The following is a 15,240-nucleotide window of genomic DNA, read 5'->3' as shown; positions in this document are numbered from 1 at the left end:
GAGCTGCTATAGGATTTTTGTACATATGAGGGTCCTGAGCCCTATAAAAAAAAAACACTTAGTCCACTTGGGGTGGGGTCCAGTTGTGGGAGTCTGGTAATATGGATGTAGCTTCTTGGAATGGAGGAATAGCTGCTGCTGCATGGAGCGTCCCAGTTCCAGAAGGCCCAGTTACCTTTTCTGAGAAGCACAGACCTTTTGAGTTTCCCCTGAAAACATTCTCTCATGACAGCAACAATTTCTCAAATGACAAGTCTTCAGCTGTGTGTCAGAGATCAGAGTGTTCTCATTATTTGTATCATAGGGGAGAGAGGAGGGTAACTATGACGTGAAGGAGGAAGTCTAGTCTCTCCCAGGCTAGACTTTCCTCTGGGTTAAAGGACACTTGATACACTGGGCTGTTCCCAACAAGGCTGCAGGCTACAAAAAAGTACAGGATACCCTGAGCTGATTTAGTCCAGTCACTGGAGAAAGGTTGTCTGGGGCTAGCAGCAACTGACTTGCCAAGATCCAAAATGCAACTGTTTAGGCTTGGCAGAGGGTTGGACCTCAGGTATCTTAGTCATGGAACAGCAGGTAGTCTTTGGTATTTATGAACCTGATGGAAATATCCATGGGTTCAGATTTTATGTTGGTATAGATTTCATCATCAGTAATAACAGTGGAGAATCTGCAAGTCCCTTTTTTAGTACACATATATTGTCCCATTGCAGGCATCTGGCATGTCTGGTACAGGCAACTGACTCTGAGCTTTGGTCTGGTGGGATGTACTAGGGGCTGAAGGCATGGCAACCTACCAAGGGGCAGTGCAAGAGGCCACAACTCTAACAGGCTGCTCAAGTGGCTCCATGGAGCTGGCATTCTCTGATCTAGGGGCCTCATGTGAGCTATCTGTTTGAGGGACACTCCTCTGTGTTTTTCTTTTTTTTTTTTGAAGGGGCATCTATGTCCTCCAGCTGCTGCAACTTCACAGACATGGTGGACTGGCTGTAGAAAGCTACAAGTCTGTTTTTGGTAAGGTATTTCTGGACATTTTCCTGCCTCCTCTTAACTCATTACAGCCTAGTGACACCTCTTGGTGTTTCAGTAGTTACATCCTATTGACACCTCCAGTTATAAAATACTGCTTGTTCAGATTTTCATTAATAATCCAAAACCATGTTAAATACAAGGTATAGCGTTGTGGCCTCACAGTTAGATGTTGCCCGTTCGATTCTCAGTTAGAGCGTCTTCTGTGTGTCGACATGCGTGAATGGGTGTTCCTTCATTGAAGGTTGTGCGTTAGGCCCGGCAAGCCATCACGTAAAAATCTACTGCCAATCATTAGCGGACCGGAGTTCCGCTGTGGCGACCCCTAACCGGGAAAAGCCGAAAGACACAAACAAACAAGATTTCATCTAAAACTTTACATGATGGCAAACACAACTGTATTGATATTTGACTTCTAGTGCCTTTAATGGTATAATGAATATTAATTGGATACTAGTTACCTGTATTGTAATAATCTTCACATTTCTCTAAATATATCAGCCATCAAATGACAAAGACAGAACTGTTAAGCCTCCCATGGGAGCTCACAGCTGTATGAAGAAAGTACAGTTGTGTACACTTACCATAAATGTAGATGTTCGAGTGTAGTCACTGTTGCAGTCATCACATTTGGGTTATCCCTGCCAGGGTAGCCCTCGGCCAGCCCGAATACCATAGACTTAGTATTTCTGCATTGGTTGCTGTCGCTTGAGGACTGACATTAGGGCGTCAGTGGTATAAAGAAAGGCATCTGATGCCATTATATCAGTTTTTCTTGCCCTAACTAGTCAGGAGCCTCCAAAGTAGGAGGCTAGGCTCTGGTGGAAGAACCCCACCAGTGGAAAATAAATGCCAAAATGTCCCTTGTAAGGAAAAGGGAACAACAAGGAAAAAAAGGGGGGGGTGGAGGGAAGGAGGGAAACTAGGATTGCAACAGTGAATACACTCAAACATCTACATTTATGGTAAGTGTACATAACTGTACTATGTTCTTCGTGTTTCACAGTTGCAGTCATCACATTGGGGTAGATTCCCAAAGCTGAGGAAAATGGGTGGAAGCAGTCCAGGAAGCTAGGGGCTGGCTAGCATACCTTGCAAGACTGCAGAGGCAAACCTTGCCCTGGATTTAGAGAAGAGGGAGGCAGGTGGTAATGCTTGGTAAAAGTATTTGTTCAAGTGGCAGCCTCCAGGATGTCCCTGGTGAGGACTCCTCTGAGGAAGGCTGCAGAGGTGGAAGCTGCTCTGGTGGAGTGTGTCCTGACCCCCTTGGGGGGAGGCTTGCCATGCTGTTTGTAGCAGAAATGGATGCAGTGTGTTATCCATTTGGAAATGGTTTGCTTGGAGATGGCATTGCCTTCTGCCCCTGAAGCAAAGCTAACCAGCAATTGATCAGACTTCCTGAAGGGTTTAGTCATGTCCAGATAGTATCTGAGCTGTCTGTGCACATCTAGAGAGTGCAGAATCCTTTCCCCCCTTGTTTGTGGGTTAGGAAAGATGGTGGGTAAATGAATGGATTGGTTGAGAGCCACACTGGACACCACCTTGAGCATGAAGGATGGATTAGTTCTGAGGGATACCCTGTCTGCATGGAAGATGATAAAGGGTTCCACAGCCATGAGTGCTTGCAGCTCAGAGACTCTTCTGGCTGAAGTGATGGCCAGGAGGAATGCTGTCTTCCAGGAGAGAAATTTTAGCTCTGCAGAAGAAGCTGGTTCGAAGGGGGGCAGGGTGAACTTTTCCAAGACAAAGTTAAGGTCCCAAGCTGGTGTTGGTGCCTCTCTGGGGGCCTCAAGTTGCTAGCCCCTCTGAAGAACTCTTTAATCAGAGGGTGTGAAAAGAGAGGATGCTCAGTGGGAAAGTGAGCAGAAATAGCGGAGGCATGAATTTTTATAGAGGAGAATGAGAGATCACTGTGCAGCAGGTCAGCTAAGTAATCCAGGATGAGAGGGATGGAGGGCTGTGACGTGTTGGCCCCCTTAACCTGGATCCATGTGCAGAACTTTTTCCGTTTATCTGCACAAGACTTTCTGGTGCTAGGGCATCTAGTCTCTTAGATAACATCCAGAACCTGTTTACTGAGGATGGCAGATTGGTCAGGGGCTAGGGTATAAGCCAAGCTGCCAAATTGAGTGTTTGCAAATGGTAGTGCATGAGGTTTGGAATCTAAGGAAAATTCCATGGAGGCAGTGGGGACAGACTATGCAGCAAGGGGTATCAGTGCTGTCTGGGCCAATCTGGAGCTATGAGAATGGTCCTTGGTTTCTCCTTCCTTATTTTGAGCAGTACCCTGGGAATGAGAGGCAGGGGAGGAAAGGCATAGACTGAGAGGTTTACCCAGAGGAAGGACAGGGCATCCACTTTCCAAGCCATGCAATGATGTTCCCTGGTACAGAATTTGATGAGTTGGTGGTTGGTGTGGGAGGCGAAGAGGTCAACCTCCGGGGTTCCCCATTTTTGAGTTATTTGGAAGAAGGTGCTTCTGTTGAGCTGCCATTCATGAGGGTCCAAGAGCTGTCTGCTTAATTGGTCTGCCAGGGAGTTGATAGAGCCTGGCAGGTATTGGCATAATGGGTGTATCTGCATGGAAGAGGCTGTGGACCAAAGAGTCATGGCCAGCCTGCACAGTGGGTAGGAGTGAGTCCCTCCCTGCTTGTTGATGTACCGCATCACAGTGGTGTTGTCTGTCTTGATCTGGAGAACCCCTGGAGAAAGAAGTTGTTTGAAACTTATTAAGGCCTGCTGCACATCCATCATCTCTTTTAGACTGGTGTACAGAGGGAGTTGCTGGGGGTTCCATTGGACCTGTATGCACCTGCCGTCCAGGTGTGCACCCCAAACATAGCCTGATGCATCTGTGGTGAGTGTCTGGGTGGCGGGGAGTGGGGAGAAGGGCAGTCCCTTGTTATGGGAGCAAGCTGTTGCCCACCAAAGAAATTCCTTCCTCAGGCAAGGAATTATAGGCAGAAGAGTTTCCAGATCCTGAGAATGTTGACACCAATGGCTTTTTAATACCATTGAAATTTCCTTATATGCAGTCTGGCATATGGTATGAGGATTATGCAAGAGGTCATGAACCCCAGGGCTTGCAGGATTTTCCTTGCAGAAACCTGGGGCCTGGCGGCCAGCTGAGAGAAGTATGCTGATAGGAAAATTTGTTTCTCTGGTGTAAGGTATGCCATCTGGGATTCTGTGTCCAGACTTGTTCCCAGGAAGATTATCCTTTTGGTGGGTACCTGTCTGGACTTCATTTCATTGATTGTGTACCCTAGGGAGGTTAGTAGGTCCTTTACAAAGGTGAGGACTTTGAGCAGCTTTTCCTAGCTGTCTGCCTGAATAAGGCAGTCGTACAAGTAGGGGTAAATCTGAATATTTCTTTGTCTGCAAAAGGCAATGGATGGAGCCAGGCATTTTGTGAAAACTCTGGGAGCAGTAGATAAGCCAAAGGGAAGAGCAGAGAACTGAAAGTGTTGAGATCCTGCCCTGAAGCGGATATATTTTTTGCAGGACTCCCTGATAGGAATGTGGAGGTAGGCCTCTTTCAGGTCTAGGATAACTAGCCAGGCATCCTTGGAGAGCATGGGTAGCAGCTGTTGGAGGGTAAGCATTTTGAAATTTGGGATCACCAGAAAGGTGTTTAGAATGGAAAGATCAAGGATGGGGTGTGCCAGGTGCCCTCTTTTCTGGGCACCAGAAAAAGTCTGGAGTAGAAGCCTTGGCCTGTCTGCTCTGCAGGAACGTGCTCTACTGCCCCCAAGGAGAGCAGGGAAAGGATTTGTTTTTGAGCCTCTGCCACTGATTTGCTGGTAGATCTGGGAACCCTTTTCGGGTTGGAAGGTGTGGAAGGAGAATGTGTACCCCTGAGACACGATGTTCAGAACCCATTGATCCTTGGTAATGGTGGTCCAGGTGCTTGAATGAAAAGAGAGTTTCCTCCTAGGGGTATGTAAGGGTGGGCAGAGGTGTGGTTGGGAAGGGGCGAGTCATTGTGAGTTCTTACCATAAGTGGGTGGCTTAGAACTCCCTGGTTTTGAAGGGGAAGTAGTCCATTGGATCTCTGCAACCCCTGGGGCTGCTGTCTGGGGGGGGGGGGGGGACTGTTTCCACGGGACCTAGGCTGGCCCTGTGTACTTGGAGCAGGAAAAGACCAGTGCTTGGAGGGGAAATGCCTGCTAGACCTGTAAGAAATCTTTAACAGTCTGCATAGATTTTGCTTTTTCTTCCATCTTTTTTTAAAACTTATTCTGCTTTAGTGCCAAACAAATTATCTTTGTGCAAGGTTGCATCCAACAATTTTGATTTGACATGGTCTGGCATGGGTTGTTCATTAAGCAATGCAAGAAGCTTCAAGGGCATCAAAACCACAGTGCAGTGTGTTTAGTTACTTAATGAGCAGAATGCATTAAGTCCTATAAATCTTTAGATTCTGCCCATGCAAGAAAGGAGGACATTTTTTTGTTTAAGGAGTTCCAAGGTATGTTGCTGATACTTAAGCATATGGAACTGACATAAGCGTATGGAACTGACAGTTTAGTACCCTGATAGCAAGAGTAGCTGAGGTATATACTTTTTTACCCCATCAGTTCAGTGCTCCGGAAACCCTGTCTGAGAGGGTGGGATTCTTAGCTGAGGTTGCTTTAATCCCTTTAGGCCCTTGAGTAATGACCTCAGGGTCAGCACTAGGATTTTTAAATAGATATTTGTGTGAGTCAGTGACTCTGTAGTACTTGTCTGGTTTTCTGGGAGCAGGAGGGAGGGCATCTGGAGTCAAGCTGGATTCAAGGAAGACATCATCCACCACATCTAGGACTGGGGGGATGGCTAAGGGCCTGTGTTGTGGAAGGTCCAAGAACTCTCCGAGTCTCTTTTTAGATTGTGGGTAGTCTTGACACTCCCATTGGAAATGCTCCCTTAGGGTATGCAGGGTTTCCCCAAAGGAAAAATCCTCTGGGGGAGAGGCTGAAGGAATGGATTCCTCTGCATCAGAATCCTCAAAAGTGGAGAGTGGCTGCATGCCTTCATAGTCAGAAGCATCGGATTCATCTGAGTCTTGTTCAGACAAATCTACTGGAGACAGATCTCTTTTCCTTTTTGAGGGAGTGGACTGGCCCCTAATCAGTATGATAAGGTTTTCTGCCATTTTAACCATTTGAGACTGAGGCAAGGAAGCAGGCTCCTGGGAATGGGTAGTCAGTTTCTTGGGTGTGGTTCAACCCCTGAGCCTGAGAACTTGGTTGATTTCGAAAGAATGGTAGTCATGAAAGAAGACATTGATTTATGTCGGGTTTTGGAGTTGCAAAGGACTTCCTCAGAAGCCGGTGCCTGCATAGCGGCTCCAGACCCATCCAAGGTAGAGACAACCGCAGGATCCTTAGACGAAGAAGAGTTCTGCTGCATACCAGACTCTGAAAGGGTCTCGGTAGCAGCCTGCAAATTAACTGAAGTGGGCGTCAGGACTGCAAAAGAGCCTCACTGAGTTCCGGAGGACTGACAACCAGATTAATGGAAGTAAACCAAAAACGCTGCAAGGTATGGCGTGGGATGAACGCTGCTCGTCCGAACAAGTTCCAAAAGAGACTGGGGTACAAAAGGCAAATCTTCTCTTTAAAGTATCAACTGTTTATTCAGTAAAATCCGCACAGGAAAACAAAAAAGTTCAATACAATCCACACATGAAAACAAGGGAGTTAAGCGCTTTCGACTGGATCACAAGCCAGTCTTCTTCAGAACAGCAAAACAGTGTGAGATGTAGAACATTTATACTAAAATAACAGCGGTTAGAAAAACCGCGCCAAAAACCTTTTTAAAACTTTTTAAAGTGACAACACAATTTTCCAAACAGCGGAATAGGCTGCTGTTGACATACACCATCATCTTGTGCTTGCAAGACTTAGAACACATAAAGCAACCAGCTGCACAAACTTATAAAAATACATATAAAGATGCATATAAAAGTGCATAATGAAGGTGAATAATGTTCTATTTGCTTCTATAGTATACAAAAGATTACTACCTATTTAAATTCGTGAGGCATTTAAATATGCAAGATCTTATTATTATAAATAAATTGAAGAAATCATGTACTTATTTCCCTAGGTATGTTAAAAAAATATAGATCTATATATATTAATGGACATGAGGTACAGTATTAACTATTTTGTGATGAATATATATAAATATAAATATAAATATAATAATCCACTTGTACATTGTTAAAAAATAACCTTAATATGCATATAAAAATAGAAATTAGATGAAGTGTATAGTATAATAAATAACTATATATGTAAATATAAAACATATAAATATATAAATATATAAATGTATAAATGTATAAATATAAATATATAAATAATGAATTATGTAAATATATAGATATGTGAATATGAATATAAATAATAAATATGATAAAAAAGATGATAAAAAAGATATGACTGCATGATATATGAGTTGAAGAAGTGAAATAATACTTAATACTTAATCGCTTACAAGAAAGGGCTTGATGCTAATGGAATCATTGAGGCCTGGAAATCTTGTTGCATCAGTTTTAATTTGCCATACACTTTCTTTCAATACTAACTGATTCTTCCAATTTCCCTCTAGCTTGTCAATTTGATCAATGATGGCAAATATAAAACTATGTCCTTCACCTTTTTCTAGAATATGTCTATACAGAGCATTTTTTGTGTCCTTTTTGCGTATTTTGTAAAAATGTTCATAAATACGCTTTTTAATAACCCTTTCTGTTTTTCCTATATAATAGGCTCTACATGCTTTACAATTGGCGATATAAACCACTTGTTTACTATTACAATTGCCTCTCAAACATCTAATCACAGTGTGGTTGATATCTTCCAATATAATTTTTTCTGCTTCATTAATATAACAGCAGTATCGACATGTTCCACATTTAGTGCATCCACCCTTTCGTTTTGCTGCTAAACAATTCTTTGTTTCTGTATATTCCAACATTCGCTTAATATTAGGCGCCACCTTGTATACTATTTTGGGTGCATTTCCTATCTTAACATTCAGATTGTTGGAAATGAAAACATCCCAGTGTCTATACAACGCAACGCAACGATTTCCAGGCCACAATGATTCCATTAGCATCAAGCCCTTTCTTGTAAGCGATTAAGTATTAAGTATTATTTCACTTCTTCAACTCATATATCATGCAGTCATATCTTTTTTATCATATTTATTATTTATATTCATATTCACATATCTATATATTTACATAATTCATTATTTATATATTTATATTTATACATTTATACATTTATATATTTATATATTTATATGTTTTATATTTACATATATAGTTATTTATTATACTATACACTTCATCTAATTTCTATTTTTATATGCATATTAAGGTTATTTTTTAACAATGTACAAGTGGATTATTATATTTATATTTATATATTTATATTTATATTTATATATATTCATCACAAAATAGTTAATACTGTACCTCATGTCCATTAATATATATAGATCTATATTTTTTTAACATACCTAGGGAAATAAGTACATGATTTCTTCAATTTATTTATAATAATAAGATCTTGCATATTTAAATGCCTCACGAATTTAAATAGGTAGTAATCTTTTGTATATTTATATGCATCTTTATATGTATTTTTATAAGTTTGTGCAGCTGGTTGCTTTATGTGTTCTAAGTCTTGCAAGCACAAGATGATGGTGTATGTCAACAGCAGCCTATTCCGCTGTTTGGAAAATTGTGTTGTCACTTTAAAAAGTTTTAAAAAGGTTTTTGGCACGGTTTTTCTAACCGCTGTTATTTTAGTATAAATGTTCTACATCTCACACTGTTTTGCTGTTCTGAAGAAGACTGGCTTGTGATCCAGTCGAAAGCGCTTAACTCCCTTGTTTTCATGTGTGGATTGTATTGAACTTTTTTGTTTTCCTGCACGGATTTTACTGAATAAACAGTTGATACTTTAAAGAGAAGATTTGCCTTTTGTACCCCAGTCTCTTTTGGAACTTGTTCGGACGAGCAGCGTTCATCCCACGCCATACCTTGCAGCGTTTTTGGTTTTCTTGCGGTATTGGTTTGATTTCTGCAGATTAATGGAAGTGTCATCGGAAGGTTTGGTCCTATGTGGTCTCTCTCTGTCTTTATCTTTACATTTTTTCGGAAGATCCACTGTCGGATGGCTTACTGAAGCCATATCAGAATTTAAGGAATGTAAACAGAAATATCTAGCTACAATAACGGCCTGACGATGGATAGTTCTGGTGTTAAACAGAGCAGAGAAGCAATGAGGGACATTGTGATCTTGGCCTACACAAGTGATGCCATAAGAATGGAAGTCCTGGTGTGGTATTTGCTTTCTACAGGCAAGACAATTATTAACTTTTTCTGACTGATTAGTGCAAGAAAAAGGATCCCCAACAGGGTACTTAGCTTTTGAAGACTTCAACTTCAATTTGGAAAGGAAATTCGGGTAGCAGCTGACCGGCATTCATGCGAACTGCTTCTGCTTTGGGCTCCATGGCAAGAAAGACTGATGTAATGGTGTCGGATGCCTTCCTTTATACCACTGACACCCTGACATCAGTCCTCAAGCGACAACAACTGACGCAGAAATACTAACTCTATGGTATTCGGGCCGGCTGAGGGCTATCTGGGCAGGGATAACCCAAATGTGATGACTGCAATAGTGAAACACGAAGAACATCATTTTGTTGGCAGTATGTATATTGCTTGAATGGCTACCAAGATCCTAAGCTGTTTATACATTACAACAATTAATATTTACACTGATGGGGGGAAGGGATGTGAATTTAACATGTGTACCAATAACACTTTGTTTTACAGCACAATAAACCACTCCCATGCCTGATAAAAAGTATATATATATATTTAGAAAGCTTGTGAGGAAATTAATACTCTATTTTTGTTTTACTTGGATCGCTTGTCTGTGTACTTAATAAAGGATTTTCGACTGGAAACAGACTGCCTCCCTTGCTTGGATTACTTTCGAATACTTAGTAATGCTGTACAATTATATATTTTCTATTATTACTTTTTGTTTTGTTTTGACTTAAGACGAGTTTACGTTCGCTACTTCTACTACTATTGTCTGATCTGATTAATATACAGTGATTAACTAGAAATATATGGACTGAAAATCTTCCACACAGAGAAGTTTCTTACACTGTTTTGTTTTTGGACCCACTACTCTTTAGTGGGTTGTTTTGAGACTTCGGGGATACCACGGAGATTACTTGTTTTTAAATATGTAAATTACTATACCTGTACTCCAGGGGTTCTTCAAGGTTGCCTAGAAAGGACCTATTTGAGTTCAAATTTGTTTGATATTTGTGGATGGGAAAGTAAACTTAGTGGTGGTGGTGATGAGACAGAATGCTGAAATGGCCATGGCTCACATTAGACTGAAAAAGTAGCAAAGGGGAAACAACCAATTAGGTCCAGGTTTTATGGCTGCAGAAAATGCATCACAGCCTTGCACATCATGAAAAACAAAAGACTGGGATTAATGCTTACGTGCAGCTTCATCCTCACTATATGGCCACCATTCCCTAGGTTCCAACAACAGATCAGAGGCAGCTCTGTCCACCTCATGTAGCACCATTTTCAGATATTTTTTCCAAGCACTAGATGGTGTCTGGATGGGTAAAATAACAGTGGTGGGAGACTTCAATACTTCTTTAGTTTGAGCAGGCAGTGTATGGCTCTTACTAAGTGCATTATCAATAATACAAAATACACCTGACAGAATCATAGTAATCAATGCATTCAGTAGCTAGTTAAATATCTTTTTAAGTGACCACATGAATATGCTCAGGAAAGTACAGTTGTGTAAGAACTTATCATAACAGTAAATGTTCGAACAGATCCCTGTTGCAGTAATGCTGACAGATGGGACATATCATGCCAAACATACTGTATATATGGCAAGTATATCAAAGTGTAGGTGCCCCTTCCTAAAGCACTATACAGTCACACATATGCATGAGAACTTTGCATTGTTACTTAACGGACATATAAGCGCAAAAATCTTCAGAGCTTTCTTGCTCCAGATATACTGAGATTTGCTTGTAAAGAGGGTAGACTCAGGAAAAAAAAGGAGAGAAGGAAGGACAAGTAAATAGGGATTCTACCTTGCCCTAAAGGGGAAAAAATGATTATAAAGGAGTGGAGGGAAGCTGCATATATAACAATAGTGATCTGTTTGAACATCTACTGTTTCGTTAAGTTCTTACACAATTACCCAGTGTTTATCATTAGATCATTCTTGCCACAATATCAGCAGATGGGACATTTGCCAAAGTTTTAAGTAGGCTTTGAGGAAGTTAGAGATACAGAACTGAAGACCAGGAACTCTTGAAGAATAGTTGTGGCAAATACTGTTCTGGCTCTAGAGAAGGCACTGATTGCATAATGTTTAACAAAGGCATATATGGAAGACCACATAGCTGGCTCTGAGACAGATTTGGAGTCAAAACCTTTGAAAAAGTCACATTAAGATGCTACAGCTCTTGTAGAATAAGCTATAATGTGCCCTTGGAGAGATTTCCTATGTTAAGAATATCAAAAGGAAACAAGGGAAATCCTGTGGCTGTTTAGATACTGGGAGACCTCTTTTTACTCTCAAAAGAAATGAACAATTTTTGGTACTTGCGTATTATCGCACCCAGATTGGGTAGTCGTCCTACTTCCTAATGTTATGCCGAAAATCATTTATCCTGCATTGGCAAGGGTCGTTTAAAGTCCAACTCACTTTCCTATCACCTCTGTTCTGCAACAGGGACAGGAATACTGGCCCAATTCCGCCTTCCGGGTTGAGTCCTTTACTGCTGTAACTGAGGCTAACAGTTGGTTAAGACATACAGTTCCAGTTTGCCTGTAATAGCAGGCAGTCAGCCTTTTCATTTTTGTGTTTGTTTACCGCTGCATTTTTAAAGGTTGTATGTTGATGTGACTTTATGTAGGGCTGAACCTTCCATGTTTTCATGTGTTTTTTTTTTGGGGGGGGGTGTTTACAGTACCGCGATCCCACCTAAGAGGCTTCGGAAAAAGAAAGAGGAGAATCCCCATTTTGTAATATGCATTGGAATGACTTGTGTATTGGGGTTAATTGTTTTTTCGACAAGAATCATCAGTAAGACTAAACTCTATTCTAACTATTTTTGACTGTGAAAGAGTCTGTGCTTGGTAATGTAAAAGTGCTGCTTGTTATCATCTGCCCTGTTCATTTCATTTTGTATGGAGGTGCTGCGGTAAAAGATGGACCTGGGTAGACAAATTAGATCCAGATTCCTGTTCCTCTGTCACAGACAAGGTGAAGCATTACTGATTTGCAGTCCACACACCCCTTTTCACTTCACAAAACCCTTGTTTCGTGATAACATCAGGAGTTATGCCTAGTCCCCAACCTAGTTGCGATAATACGTTAAGTACCCAATTTTTTAAAATATTAGTTGTGTGTGTACATCTAGCAAATGATTCTTTTCACCCTTGTTTTCAGGATGCTACAAAAAGACTGCATTCCATGTACAGAATTTTAAAGATGCAGAAGAGGTGGGTTCATAAGGTGGTACAGTTAATTTCTCTAGCTGATAATTCAGGTCCCAGGAACAGATTTTCTTTGGGGGGGGGGTTGATGTGTAGGATATCTTTTTAATAACAGTTTGACCTCAAAGCATGAAGAAAGAGGTAGCTCCATAGGCATATAAACTGAAATAACAGACAAATGTACTTTAATAGAATTATAAGTCAAGACAAAATTGAGCAACTCACATAACTATTTGAGGATGCATGATAATCCTTCCTGATAGAGATTCAGTCCTATTTTTTGGCAACAAGAAGAAAATCATTTATCATTTTGAAATACAGGACTTTCTAGTTGCATTTTTGTTAGCTTCCTTAATCACCTCCAGCATATCCTTTGAATAAAGATGCCTGAAAGGAAATAAAATCCTGTCATCCAAAGTGTGAGACTGAGTATTGTCAGATGTGGAGTAATTAGAAGGCCTTTTTTCTACATGAGTTAGTCCATCTTGTTCGGTAATGTGTGGTGATTGCCCTAGACTAGATGAAATAGAAGGGAAAACCGGTGCTGTTTGGCCAAAGAGGGCATCAGGAGAATTTTGGGACTGTCTTTCTGAATCTTCTGCAGGGCCTTTTGAATGAGAACAAAGGAAGAAAGCATACAGGAATTTCCCTATCCATGGGATGGAGGTGGTGTCTGATGTCCATGCTTCCTTGCAAGGAATCCTGGAGCAAAAGAGTCTGAGTTGATTGTTCTGCTTGGAAGCAAAAATATATATTTTGGAGGAACCTCACAGGCAGACAATATGAAAGACCTGTCTGTGCAACATCCATTTTGGGGGTCTGCCCTGGATTTGCACAGGTAGTCTGCTAAGATGTTCTGTTATGAAGAAATGGAAACCATTTGGAAGAAAAGTTATTGATTAATTGCAATGTTCCAAGCTATCACTGTCAGTCTACACAGGTCATATGACTTTGTGGCTACTGTTTGTTGACATACCACATAACATTGGTATTCTCTGTCAAACTTGGAGTTTCCTATGACCAAAGGTGATAGAGAGACTGAAGAGCAATAACTAAAGCTATCATCTATTCTATGTTTACATGTTCTGTTCTTTCCTTTTCTGACCAAAGTTTGCATACACTGAAACCCTTTGAACAATCTCCCCAGGCCCTGAAAATGTGTCTGTGGAGACCTTTTTCCAGAGGAGGGGAGTAAGAAAAGGAACTTCTGGATTTGCTGTTATCTGAGTGATCCATCAAAAACAGTTCTTTCCTCATGTAAGGCAAGAGAGGTACTGTGGATGTCAGTGTACTGCACATACAGACCTTAGGCACAATTACAGTTTCTTTATTGGTGTCTGGCGAAAGGAATCATTTGTGTTACTGATGCCATGGATTCCAAGGCTCTCACTTGCAGAGCACTCAAACATAAACCACTAAGATGCTGCAAGAACGTCAACACTCTATCAGTCCAACAGCATATACCACAAAAAGTCCAAATAAAATAGAATATTTGATTGTACTGGTAAGCACTTTCATCCTACTCAGGGGACTTCATCAGACAACATTAAACAATTCATACAGTGTTTAAAGTAAAAAACAAACAATCACAGATGATTGTCAATGTACAGTGCTCCCCCTTCTTAAATAAACTGGAAACATTTCCATATATCATTAATGCCAGGCTTTACACCTGAATTAAATTTCATACTTTGTCCAGTCTAATAGTTCTTCTATTGTTTAATGTTGTGTGATGAAGTCCTCTGAGTAGAATGAAAATGATTACCAATACAACTAAATACTCTCTCTTGCAAAGGTCAGAGAAAAGTTTGTGAAGGACAGAAAGCAATCTGTTAAGAACTGAATCGTGTCTGAAGGAATAAAACCATCATTGGCTCATATGTGTTTACTAGGCTGACAACCACAAGGGCCTTTTTAAGCCTAGCCATGCATCCCAAATCTCTGACTAGTTACGATACCCTTGATAAGTGTAAGCATGGGCCTGGGAGATGAACCATTTACAGGTTACCTGTTTGCATCAGAGACATAGGTGCGAAACCAGGGATGAATTCCCAGTTTTCCATCCAATTGTCCAAGTTGCACTTGAATTGGATTAGGGAGGAACTCTGCTTCACATGGATGGGGAACCGCTTTCATAGACGGAGTAGTCTCTGGGATAGATACATATCTCTCCAGCAGGTCCTATTTATATCACAGGCAAGGTTTAAATCTTTAGAATGGGTAATTCTGGTACTGTTTTGTGTGGATATGCAGGAGGTCCATCAGAGTGGGGTCAGACAATGCACTGTATGCCAGGCATAGAGCTCCCCTTAAAAGCTTGTAGAAGACAGAATACAGGGATAGGGCCTTGAGGCGGTCTGCATAGGACATATTACTTATGCTCTGTATTCTTTTAGTGAAGAACCTCTGTGGACATTCCAGTTGTTGGATATGCCTGGTTAGGTACATACCAAAGGGGGCACTGTACTCAGTGATAGGTCTGATGAATGCCAAATACAGTGAAGCAATGACTTACTTGGACTTAGATGCCATACCTTTGTTTATAAGTTGCGCAACATAGAATACTTTCCTCACCACTGTAGACACGTGATGATCAAAGCCTAGATTACTATCTATGCGCGTCCCTAAGTCCCTGACTACTACGT

Source organism: Protopterus annectens, chromosome 6.part0, assembly GCF_019279795.1.
Source record: "Protopterus annectens isolate FY-2018-M chromosome 6.part0, PAN1.0, whole genome shotgun sequence".
NCBI lineage: Eukaryota > Metazoa > Chordata > Ceratodontiformes > Protopteridae > Protopterus > Protopterus annectens.
The sequence above is the reverse complement of the archived record's forward strand: the minus strand, read 5'-3'. Positions refer to the sequence as shown.